Source organism: Triticum aestivum, chromosome 6A (assembly GCF_018294505.1).
Source record: "Triticum aestivum cultivar Chinese Spring chromosome 6A, IWGSC CS RefSeq v2.1, whole genome shotgun sequence".
In the NCBI taxonomy this organism is placed as follows: Eukaryota; Viridiplantae; Streptophyta; class Magnoliopsida; order Poales; family Poaceae; genus Triticum; species Triticum aestivum.
In genome coordinates, this window is record NC_057809.1 from 452781024 (window position 1) to 452793651 (window position 12628).

Below are 12628 nucleotides of genomic sequence, written 5' to 3' on the forward strand. Positions count from 1 at the left end.
TCACGGGATCATAGCTCCAGTGAGATCCCTGGAGAACCTGCCAGGTATTGGAGTACCTGTGCTCCAACGCAAACAAGTAGCGACGGACGTGCGCGTCCTCCTCACTGACACGGTGACGCACCACCCCCGCGGGGTCCTCGAGCCTCTAGACCGTCACTGGCCCACGCGACCGCCACCAAAGAAGGTTCGGGTCAACGACAGGCTGGCTCCTCACCAACCTGCGCCCCCCGGTAGGTAGTGCCTCCTAGTACCACCCCGGTGGAGCCTAGTCCCGGACATGGCCCATCTGGTCAAGCACGTGTCGTCCTCCGCTGACTCGATGACGAGGATGCGGGATAGGCATCGTCCATGTCAATGCGGTAAAATTGCTTTAACTGAAAAAATAGCAACAAGTTCTTACTAACTAGTTCTATTAATTCAACTAGTTCTTACTAAAAATAAACTTACTATAAATAAAAATATTATAGTGCCTAATTAGTACCTAGTTCTTACTAACTAATTAGTACCTAAGAACTACTGCCCTAATTACCATCTAATTTGATGAACCTATAGGGGTGGAAAGTGGTAGCGGATATTCCAATTATCCAACTATAAAGTGAAATAAGTGGTCAAATTTTACTCGTTTTATGATTCATCTTAGAAATTTGATTCGTTTCCACCCTTACATGAACCCTAACTCATTTGAGACGCATCCGCATCCGATTCGTTTCCACCCTAACTAATTTGATGGAGGTAGAAACCCTAGCCAGAGGTAGGGGAGAGGGAGGAGCAGGCGTGCTCACCTCGGGTGCCTGCGACAAGGGAGGGGCAGGCGGCGTCAAGGTCATGGTCGGGGCTCCGGGGCGGCATTGAGGTCAGGGGGTCAGGGGCGGCGTCCGGGGCGGCGTTGAGGTCGGGGTCGGGGGCGGCGTCCCGGGCGGCGCTGAGGTCGAGGGCAGGGCCGGCATTGAATCTGGGGTCACGAGCGGCATGGGGAGAGCGCGCAGCGGCTGAGGGGCGGCGGCGGTGAGGCTGAGGGCGGCCTCGGGCGGCGGCGGTGAGGAGATGGCGGCGAGGGCGAGGGACAATTTGGGGAAGAATTGGTGGCCGGGGGGCGGGGTGGGGGGAAACCGCTGTTTAAGTGAAACGTAACGGTAGCGCGTTTCCGGAAACGCGCTATAGCTAAGTTAGCTATAGCGCGTTTACTGAAACCCACTACTGCTATTCCTTTCTCCTTTTTCCCTTTTTTCTTTTATTTTTCTTTACATTTTATTTTTTCCCTTTCTCCTTTTTCTATTTCTTTCATTTTCATTTACTTTTCTACTTGTTTTTCACTTTATTTTATTTCCGTTAGCAGCAGCGCTTTACATGTAAGCCCGCTGCAGCTAAGGAGATTAGCAGTAGCGCTGGGCCATTATACGCGCTAATGCTAGGTTGGGCTAGCCATGTGCGCCCAGTTCAAACGTAGCAGCAGCGCTTTTCGCTAGTACACGCTACTGCTAAAGTCATAGCAGTAGCGCGGTTTATTTATGCGCACTGCTACTAAGTAGCAGCAACGCTTGATTTTGTACAGCGCTACTGGTAAAATTTTGTGTATAGGCTTTTCCCTAGTAGTGCAAAGCTGCGGTTCTTTCAGGTGGAGGGATGTACTGAAGCTGTACGATAGGTTTTGCAAGTTGGCGGTACCACACGTGCGTGCGGGGGATACGGTGATCTTCTGGCTGGACCGTTGGCAACATGGTAACAACACGGTTCTCATGCAACACCGGTTTCCGAGGCTTCACTCTTTTGTGATTGATGACACTCTCACCATTAAGGATATGATGGAACTACCGGACCTAACAGACAACCTCTATCTGCCACTATCTGCTGAGGCCTTCGAGGAATTTAATCAGCTTCAGGCGTTGTTGCCTTTGGTCAATCTTCAGGAGGGGGAAAAGGATGTCTGGAAATGGCCATCCAAGTCTGACGATTACCAGTCAAGGATTTATTACATGTCATGCTTTTTAGACACTGTGGTTGATCCCATATTCAGGTGGATCTGGAAATGCTCTTGCACCCTTAAGTTTAAGGTGTTTGGCTGGCTCTTTTTGATGGATCGCCTTAACACTAGGGACATGATGTAGCGGCGGCATTGGACTATCCAGGATGACACTTGTGTTCTGTGTCACTCTGCCTCTCATGAGGACAGAGCGCATCTCTTCTTCACTTGCAACTTTAGTCAAAGTGTCTAGAATTACCTGGGCATCTCATGGATTATTCAACCTAACCAGACTACTTATGAGATGGCTTCAATTGCTAGGAAGGATTTTGGTTTCCCTTTTTTCTTAGAGGTAGTCTTCACTGCTACTTGGAATATTTGGACACAAAGAAATGGGATGATTTTCAGAAATGAGTTACCTTCTTTCAGATCCTGGAGGATAAATTTTCTTCATGACATGTCTCTTTTAGCTCATAGAATCAAATGTAAATATAGGAATAGCCTAATTTCTTGGATAGTTGCCTTACCTTAAACCTCTCTTTGTAAGTAATCTCTTCTCTCTTTCCTTACCTTTAACTTGTAACCTTGTAAACTCTTTGGTTCTTTGGTTTAATAAAGGACTGTGAGGCTGTTGCCTTGCAGTAAATAGTCAAAAACTCCAGTAAAGATTGCCGGTGACAAGGAAGAGGATGTTATAATTACTGGCATTGGCCACACCACCCCTGGCAATCCTGTTGCGTTATCAAAGCATAGTGCCAAGGAGGAACTCTCTGCTATGGGCAAAGGCATGTGGAGCACAGACTTGTCAAGCTACGCCCACCTCAACGCCCAAGAACTTCATTCTAGTTTCTTAAACAGTCTGTACACAAACGGCGACTACGATGCCAGTTTAGTGAATCTGATGAAGGAGCGATATGAGGTAACTTCGTAACTGTTTCTCTCTTATGTCTAAGTTCAAGTACCAACTCCTGTAGCCCCCAAGGGCTGATTTATGATGCCAATCTAAACTGGGACTTTGCAATATCTCAACTTTGCATGCTTATCCTCCAAGGGTCGGTTGATTCTTTAAAGATGAACCGGTGCTTTCACATTGTAATCCTGTAACTTTCGCCTGTGTAGCCCCCAAGGGCCGGTTTATGTTTTCCAAGCTAAATCGGGACTTTAACCAATGTTACTTTGAGCAAACGTACATTAGCCCCCAAGTGTCAAGGATAATACTTGTATTGTGCTTGGGATTTGTAACAAATTTATGATAATCAAGCAAATAGGCATTAGCCCCCAAGTGCTAAGTGTATAACTTGTTATGTGCTTGGTACTTCAAATATTCACTACCACCTCATAATATGTCCTTCTCTTATAGGCTGAGCTGAGCAAAAAGGAAGCCCAAACCGCTGCTCCAAGAGAACATCAAATCTCAGCAAGCGGAAACCTCCAAAGCCAAAGAAGAATTGACCAGTGCCTTAGAAGCCATGGAGAAGTTAAAAGAAGCTTTTAATAAGGAACCGGTGGATTGGGGCACAGAGAAAACCGGATTACAAAAGAGAGCTGAAGACGCAGAAGCATCCCTTAAACGAGTAGTCGAAGAACCGACCGGCTTAAAGCGGCAAATAAATGCCATGACCTCTGCTGTGTTTGGTAAATATCCTCATCCGAAGCTTTTCAATATATATCATCTCATCAGTTGTCGGTTTACTGATGCTTGCAATGACACAGGAACTCGCATTACCCATCTGGGCTCTGACATGCGGATGAAGTTGAAGGCTGCCTATACGCTGATAGAGCAGTTATATTCCGGAGCCCAATGGGCCATTTGCACCGCTACGCATAACAAACCGCCTCCAACCTTCATAAATGAAACCATTGAGAAGCCGTCAATGCTGCCCACGCGGTTGAACGAACTAAAAAGATCAACTGCAAGGTCAGGTGCATTGACTGCGCTAATCTGGGCGAAGGCATGGATACCAGATCTTGAACCGTCGGATATAGGCAGCGGCTACCCTGGTGTAAAGGAGGACGGTTCAGAATTTAACAACGATGATCTTTTAAGGTTGACAAGGGAAATGCGCCCATAGTGAGCAAATTGGCTGAGGCAACGAATCTCTTTCATTATCAGCGGGTTTATGATTCTGATCAGAAAAGATATCCTGCGCCAACACATGATGTAGAAGACCTTACTCCGCCAATTCATAAGCACACCTATGCCCTTGATGTTGACCCCTCAAACCTTATAAGTGATGAAGCTGTGTTCCAAGCCTTAGCTGGAATCGATTGGGCAACAATTGACTTCCAGCCACTGGGTAGAGAGGAGGAAGATGCACCAGCGCAAGACGATCCACATCCTTCAAGCCATCCTGGTGACGAGTCATGATACAGAGGCCGGTTTAGCCTTCTGTGTACTGCCATACTTGCTGAAAATAATTATTCTTTTTGGGCATTAAAGCGCCTTGTAATAGGCTCGTTCAAAATACTTGTTCTGTTATGCCATTGTGCATATTTACATTGCCTGATACTGTTAATCCATCCTGCTTTAGAATGTATTATGTTCATAATCCGTAGCGGTGTTATGCAAATTTTTCATGCATACAAGAAGTTTGAAAGTGTCCTGGCGGTTTACCGCTGGACGGGTCATGATGCCCAAATATATAGTCGGGGTTTATAACTAAGGTTGTACTTTGAAAAGAATCAAAGATGAAAGAGATGATACCTGTGATATTGAATCAGACTGTTGGTTGACCAACCTTTGTATATTTAGGGTAATAACCCCAATCTTGAGTATTGATAACTCCTTCCATGTTTGCCGGTTTATGATAAAACCGTACCGGGTTATAATAAACACCGGTGTATCCATATATAATGCTAGTGACTTGTAGTCGAAACCAGACCGGGTCAATAAGCGCCGGATTATAATTGATCGTGTACTAACAACTTATCCTTGAAAGCCAGCCCGGGTCAATAAAACGTCGGTTTATCATAAGATATTGAAATCTCACCAAAGGAGACAAACTTGTCAAATAAAAACACAAAAAAGAACATGCAAGGCTTTTCATGGGCTGCCAGGCCACTGAGTTAAACCATTTTTCAAAGCCTTTTAAGATGGACCTCAATCATTAACCAATCGTCGTTTTAACTTTGACAAGTTCAGGGTATATGAGATTGACTTGTCAAACGCTCGGCGGGTCATACCAGGTTTACCTGGATGGAGTGTCTTACTTAAAAAGGCAGGATAACCCGGGGTTTTAGGTGAATACACCTGGCTTCCAAGCCTGGCTTGATAGCCTATTGCAAGGGTGCAAGCTCTTTGTTCTTTGAGAATCAAAGAGCCCCCAAGCAACATTTGAGCTGTGCTCGGTGGGTGCCTATGTTTGAGTTGTGTTGTTGCAACACTCTCTTTGGCCCCACATGATTTCCTTTTGGCCTTAAGCCGATCAAGAGGTGTAGCTATGGTTCGAATACGACCAAGCCCCCTAGTGATTTCCTTTTGGCCTTTAGCCGATCAAGAGGTGTAGCTATGGTTCGGATACGACCAAGCCCCCTAGTGATTTCCTTTGATATGTGTGGCTTTATAAGCCGGATTAATAGAACTCCGTTTTATAAACAGAAGCCCCCATGTAAGCACACATGATGTAATAAAAACAACAGAGACCCTGCTTTAGCTGAGGCTCCGGTTTATTATATTGATCATAATATATACATTGTCATAATTGTGTACATAAGAAGAGTGTGTGGCTCAAGTATAGTAAGGCCGAAGATGAGCTATATTCCACGGCCGTTGGGTCTCCTCCTCCAATTTACGCGAGTCTTTGTGCTCTCGAACATCGATAAGGTAGTATGATCCGTTGTGCAGATTTTTGCTGACCACAAAAGGTCCTTCCCAAGGTGGGGACAACTTGTGCATATCAGTCTGATCCTGGATGGCTGGAGCGTCAGATCGCCTTCTTGAAAAGTTCTGGTTTTAACCCGGCAGCTGTGATAACGTCGCAGATCTTGTTGATAAATCGCCGAACGTGCCGCTATGAGATCACGCTCTTCATCTAACAGGTCCAGTGAGTCCTGACGTGCTTTCTCATTATCAGCTTCAACATAAGCCACCACACGGGGTGAGTCATGACGGATGTCACTAGGGAGAACCGCCTCTGCTCCGTAAACCATGAAGAAAGGCGTGTAACCCGTAGATCTGTTTGGTGTGGTATTGATACTCCATAACACGGAAGGTAACTCCTCCACCCAACAGCCCGGCGTCCGCTTTAAAGGAACCATAAGTCGGGGCTTGATGCCTCTCAAAATCTCTTGATTGGCTCTCTCTACCTGACCATTAGATTGGGGGTGAGCCACTGATGACACATCAAGCTGGATGTGCTCACGTTGACAAAATTCTTCCATAGCACCCTTGGACAGATTAGTACCATTATCAGTTATGATGCTGTGTGGAAAACCAAAATGGAAGATCACCGTTTTGATGAATTGAACCGCCATGGCCGCATCACACTTACTGACTGGCTCTGCCTCTACCCACTTGGTGAACTTATCAACCGCCACCAGTAGGTGGCTCTTCTTGTCCTTGGACCTCTTAAAGGGCCCAACCATATCCAGGCCCCAAGTTGCAAACAGCCAAGTGATTAGAATCATCCTTAATTCTTAAGCCGGAATATGAGCGCGGCGTGCAAACTTCTGACAACCGTCACACCTCTTTACCAAATCCTCAGCATCAGCATGAGCCGTCAACCAATAGAAACCGTGACGAAAAGCCTTAGCTACCAAGGATTTTGAACAGGCGTGGTGACCACAATCTCCTTCATGGATCTCACGCAAAATCTCACGGCCTTCTCGAGGAGACACACAACGCTGAAACGCCCCTGTTACACTGCAATTATGTAACTCCCCATTGATAATGGTCATTGATTTGGATTGCCGGATTATCTGCCTGGGCAAGTCTTCTTCCTCTGGTAACTCGCCCCGGTTCATGTACGCTAGGTATGGGACTGTCCAATCCGAGATAACATGAAGAGCTGCCACCAATTGAGCCTCCGGGTCAAGAACAACCAACTCCTCTATAGGTATCTTGACTGACAGATTATGTCGCACATCCAGAAAGACATTGGGCGGTACCGGTTTATGTTGAGAGCCTAAGCGACTTAAAGCATCCGCGGCTTCATTCTTTCACCGGTCTATATGGTCAACCTGATAACCCTTGAAATGACCAGCCACTATGTCCACCTCTCGTCGATACGCTGCCATGAGTGGATCCTTGGAATCCCAAGTGCCAGACACCTATTCAGCTACCAGGTCCGAGTCACCAAAGCACTTAACCCGGCTTAAATTCATCTCCTTAGCCATCCCAAGACCATGGAGTAAGGCCTCATATTCAGCTGCATTGTTAGTGCAAGGGAACATTAAACGGAGAACATAACAAAACTTATCACCTCGTGGGGAAGTTAATATGACTCCAGCCCCCGAGCCCTCCAATTGTCTGGACCCATCAAAATGAATAGTCCAATAAGTGTTATCTGGGTTTTCCTCCGGTGCCTGCAATTATGTCCAATCATTGATGAACTCCACAAGTGCTTGGGATTTGATTGCTGTGAGGCGTATATTTTAACCCGTGAGGTCCAAGCTCAATAGCCCACTGCTACCTCTTGAGCACTACGTTGGATTTCCTTGAAGAGGAAAGGATGATGCAGCAAAGTAGCGTAAGTATTTCCCTCAGTTTTTGAGAACCAAGGTATCAATCCAGTAGGAGGCTACGCGCGAGTCCCTCATACCTGCACAAAGCAAATAACTCCACGCAACCAACGCGATAAGGGGTTGTCAATCCCTTCACGGTCACTTACGAGAGTGCGATCTGATAGATATGATAAGATAATATTTTTGGTATTTTTATGATAAAGATGCAAAGTAAAATAAAAACAAAGTAAAAAGCAAAGGAAATAACTAAGTATTGGAAAATTAATATGATGAAGTTAGACCCGGGGGCCATAGGTTTCACTAGTGGCTTCTCTCAAGAGCATAAGTATTTTACGGTGGGTGAATGAATTACTGTTGAGCAATTGACATAATTGAGCATAGTTATGAGAATATCTAGGTATAATCATGTATATAGGCATCACGTCCGAGACAAGTAGACCGACTCCTACCTGCATCTACTACTATTACTCCACTCATCGACCGCTATCCAGCATGCATCTAGAGTATTAAGTTCATGGAAATAGAGTAACGCCTTAAGCAAGACGACATGATGTAGAGGGATAAATTCATGCAATATGATAAAATCCCCATCTTGTTATCCTCGATGGCAACAATACAATACGTGCCTTGCTGCCCCTACTATCACTGGGAAAGGACACCGCAAGATTGAACCCAAAGCTAAGCACTTCTCCCATTGCAAGAAAGATCAATCTAGTAGGCCAAACCAAACTGATAATTCGAAGAGACTTGCAAAGATAACCAATCATACATAAAAGAATTCAGAGAAGATTCAAATATTGTTCATAGATAATCTTGATCATAAACCCACAATTCACCGGTCTCAACAAACACACCGCAAAAAGAAGATTACATCGAATAGATCTCCACAAGAGAGGGAGAGAACATTGTATTGAGATCCAAAAAGAGAGAAGAAGCCATCTAGCTAATAACTATGGACCCGAAGGTCTAAGGTAAACTACTCACACTTCATCGGAGAGGTTATGGTGTTGATGTAGAAGCCCTCCGTGATAGATGCCCCCTCTGGCGGAGCTCCGAAACAGGCCCCAAGATGGGATCTCATGGATACAGAAAGTTACTGCGGTGGAATTAGGGTTTTGGCTCCGTATCTGATCGTTTGGGGGTACGTAGGTATATATATGAGGAAGGAGTACGTTGGTGGAGCAACAGGGGGCCCATGAGGGTGTAGGGCGCGCCTGGGGGTGGGGGAGGCATGCCCCCTACCTCGTGGCCTCCTCCTTTGTTTCTTGACATATGGTCCAAGTCTCCTGGATCATGTTCGATGAGAAAATCACGTTCCCGAAGGTTTCATTCCGTTTGGACTCCGTTTGGTATTCCTTTTCTTTGAAACCCTAAAATAGGCAAAATAAAGAACAATTCTGGGCTGGGCTTCTGGTTAATAGGTTAGTCCAAAAAATAATATAAAAGTGGATAATAAAGCCCAATAATGTCCAAAACAGTAGATAATATAGCATGGAGCAATCAAAAATTATAGATACGTTGGAGACGTATCAAGCATCCCCAAGCTTAATTCCTGCTCGTCCTCGAGTAGGTAAATGATAAAAACAGAATTTTTGATGCGGAGTGCTACTTTGCATAATTTTAATGTAATTCTTCTTAATTGTGGTATGAATATTCAGATCTGAAAGATTCAAGATAAAAGTTTAATATTGATATAAAAATAATAATACTTCAAGCATACTAACAAAGCAATCATATCTTCTCAAAATAACATGGCCAAAGAAAGTTAACCCTACAAAATCATATAGTCTGTCTATGCTCTATCTTCATCACACAAAGTATTTAAATCATGCACAACCCCGATGACAAGCCAAGCAATTGTTTCATACTTTTGACATTCTCAAACTTTTTCAATCTTCACGCAATACATGAGCGTGAGCCATGGATATAGCACTATAAGTGGAATAGAATGGTGGTTGTGGAGAAGACAAAAAGGGAGAAGATAGTCTCACATCAACTAGGTGTAGCAATGGGCTATGGAGATGCCCATTAATAGATATCAATGTGAGTGAGTAGGGATTGCCATGCAATGGATGCACTAGAGCTATAAGTATATGAAAGCTCAACAAAACAAACTAAGTGGGTGTGCATCCAACTTGCTTGCTCATGAAGACCTAGGGCATTTTGAGGAAGCCCATCATTGGAATATACAAGCCAAGTTCTATAATGAAAAATTACCACTAGTATATGAAAGTGACGAAATGAGAGACTCTCTATCATGAATATCATGGTGCTACTTTGAAGCACAAGTGTGGTAAAAGGATAGTAACATTGTCCCTTCTCTCTTTTTCTCTCATTTTTTGGGGCCTTTTCTCTTTCTTTTTTTATGGCCTCTTTTCTTTCTTCCTTTTTTTCGTCCGGAGTCTCATCCCGACTTGTGGGGGAATCATAGTCTCCATCATCCTTTCCTCACTGGGAAAATGCTCTAATAATGATGATCATCACACTTTTACTTTCTTACAACTCAACAATTACAACTCGATACTTAGAACAAAATATGACTATATATGAATGCCTCCGGCGCTGTACTGGGATATGTAATGAATCAAGAGTGACATGTATGAAAGAATTATGAATGGTGGCATTGCCACAAATACGATGTCAACTACATGATCATGCTAAGCAATATGACAATGATGGAGTGTGTCATAATAAACGGAACGGTGGAAACTTGCATGGCAATATATCTCGGAATGGCTATGGAAATGCCATAATAGGTAGGTATGGTGGCTGTTTTGAGGAAGGTATATGGTGGGTGTATGATACCGGCGAAAGGTGAGCGGTATTAGAGAGGCTAGCAATGGTGGAAGGAAGAAAAGTGCGTATAATCCATGGACTGAACATTAGTCATAAAGAACACATATACTTATTGCAAAAATCTACAAGTTATCCAAGCAAAGTATTACGCGCATGCTCCTAGGGGGATAGATTGGTAGGAAAAGACCATCGCCCGTCCCCGAAAGCCACTCATAAGGAAGACAATCAAAAATAAATCATGCTCTGACTTCATCACATAACGGTTCACCATACGTGCATGCTACGGGAATCACAAACTTTAACACAAGTATTTCTCAAATTCAAAACTACTCAACTAGCACAACTTTAATATCACCATCTTCATGTCTCAAAACAATTATCAAGCATCAAACTTCTCATAGCATTCAACACTCTCATAAGAAAGTTTTTTTTACTATGCTTGAATACCAAGCATATTGGATTATTTAAGAAAATTACCATGATATTTAAGACTCTAAAAATAATCTAAGTGAAGCATGAGAGATCAATAGTTTCTATAAAACAGTTCCACCACCATGCTCTAAAAGATATAAGTGAAGTACTAGAGAAAAACTATATAACTCAAAAGAAATAAGTGAAGCACATAGAGTATTCTAACAAATTCCAAATCATGTATGGATATCTCAAAAGGTGTCTACAGCAAGTATGATTGTGGTAAACTAAAAAATAAATACTAAAATCATACTATACGCTCCAAGCAAAACACATATCATGTGGTGAATAAAAATATAACTCCAAGTAAAGTTACCGATAGAAGTAGACGAAAGGGGGGATGCCTTCTGGGGCATCCCCAAGCTTTGGCTTTTAGGTGTCCTTAGATTATCTTGGGGGTTCCATGGGCATCCCCAATCTTAGTATCTTGCCACTCCTTGTTCCATAATCCATCAAATCTTTACCCAAAACTTGAAAACTTCACAACACAAAACTTAAAGTAGAAAATCTCGTGAGCTCCGTTAGCGAAATAAAACAAAAGACCACTTCAAGGTACTGTAATGAACTCATTATTTATTTATATTGGTGTTAAACCTACTGTATTCCAACTTCTCTATGGTTTATAAACTATTTTACTAGCCATAGATTCATCAAAATAAGCAAACAACACATGAAAAACAGAATCTGTCAAAAACAGAACAGTCTGTAGTAATCTGCAGCTAGCGCAAGATCTGGAACCCCAAAAATTCTAAAACAATTCTGGTCGTGAAGAATTTATCTATTAATCATCTGCAAAAATAATTAACTAAATAGCACTTTCCAAATAAAAATGGCAGCAGTTCTCGTGAGTGCTAAGTTTCTGTTTTTTACAGCAAGATTAACAAGACTTTCCCCAAGTCTTCCCAACGGTTCTACTTGGCACAAACACTAATTAAACACAAAAGCACAACCAAAACAGAGGCTAGGTAAATTATTTATTACTAAACAGGAGCAAAAATCAAGGAATAAAAATAAAATTGGGTTGCCTCCCAACAAGTGCTATCATTTAACGCCCCTAGCTAGGCATAAAAAGCAAGGATAGATCTAGGTGTTGACCTCTTTGGTAGGCAATCCATAATTGGCTCTCATGATAGATTCATAAGGTAATTTAATTTCCTTTCTAGGAAAGTGTTCCATGCCTTTCCTTAACGGAAATTGGAATCTAATATTTCCTTCCTTCATATCAATAATTGCACCAATCATTCTAAGGAAAGGTCTACCAAGAATAATAGGACATGAAGGATTGCAATCTATGTCAAGAACAATAAAATCTACGGGCACATAATTCCTATTTAAGACAATAAGAACATCATTAATTCTTACCATAGGTTGCTTAATAGTGGAATCCGCAAGGTGCAAGTTTAAAGAGCAATCATCAAAATCACGGAAACCTAACATATCACACAAAGTCTTTGGAATCATGGAAACACTAGGACCCAAATCACAAAAAGCATAGCATTCATGATCTTTAATTTTAATTTTAATAGTTGTTTCCCACTCATCATAAAGTTTTCTAGCTATAGAAACTTCCAACTCAAGTTTCTCTTCATAAGATTGCATCAAGGCATCAACGATATGTTTAGTAAACGCTTTATTTTGACTATAAGCATGAGGAGAATTTAGCACGGATTGCAATAAGGAAATACAATAAATCAAAGATCAAATTTCATAATTAAATTC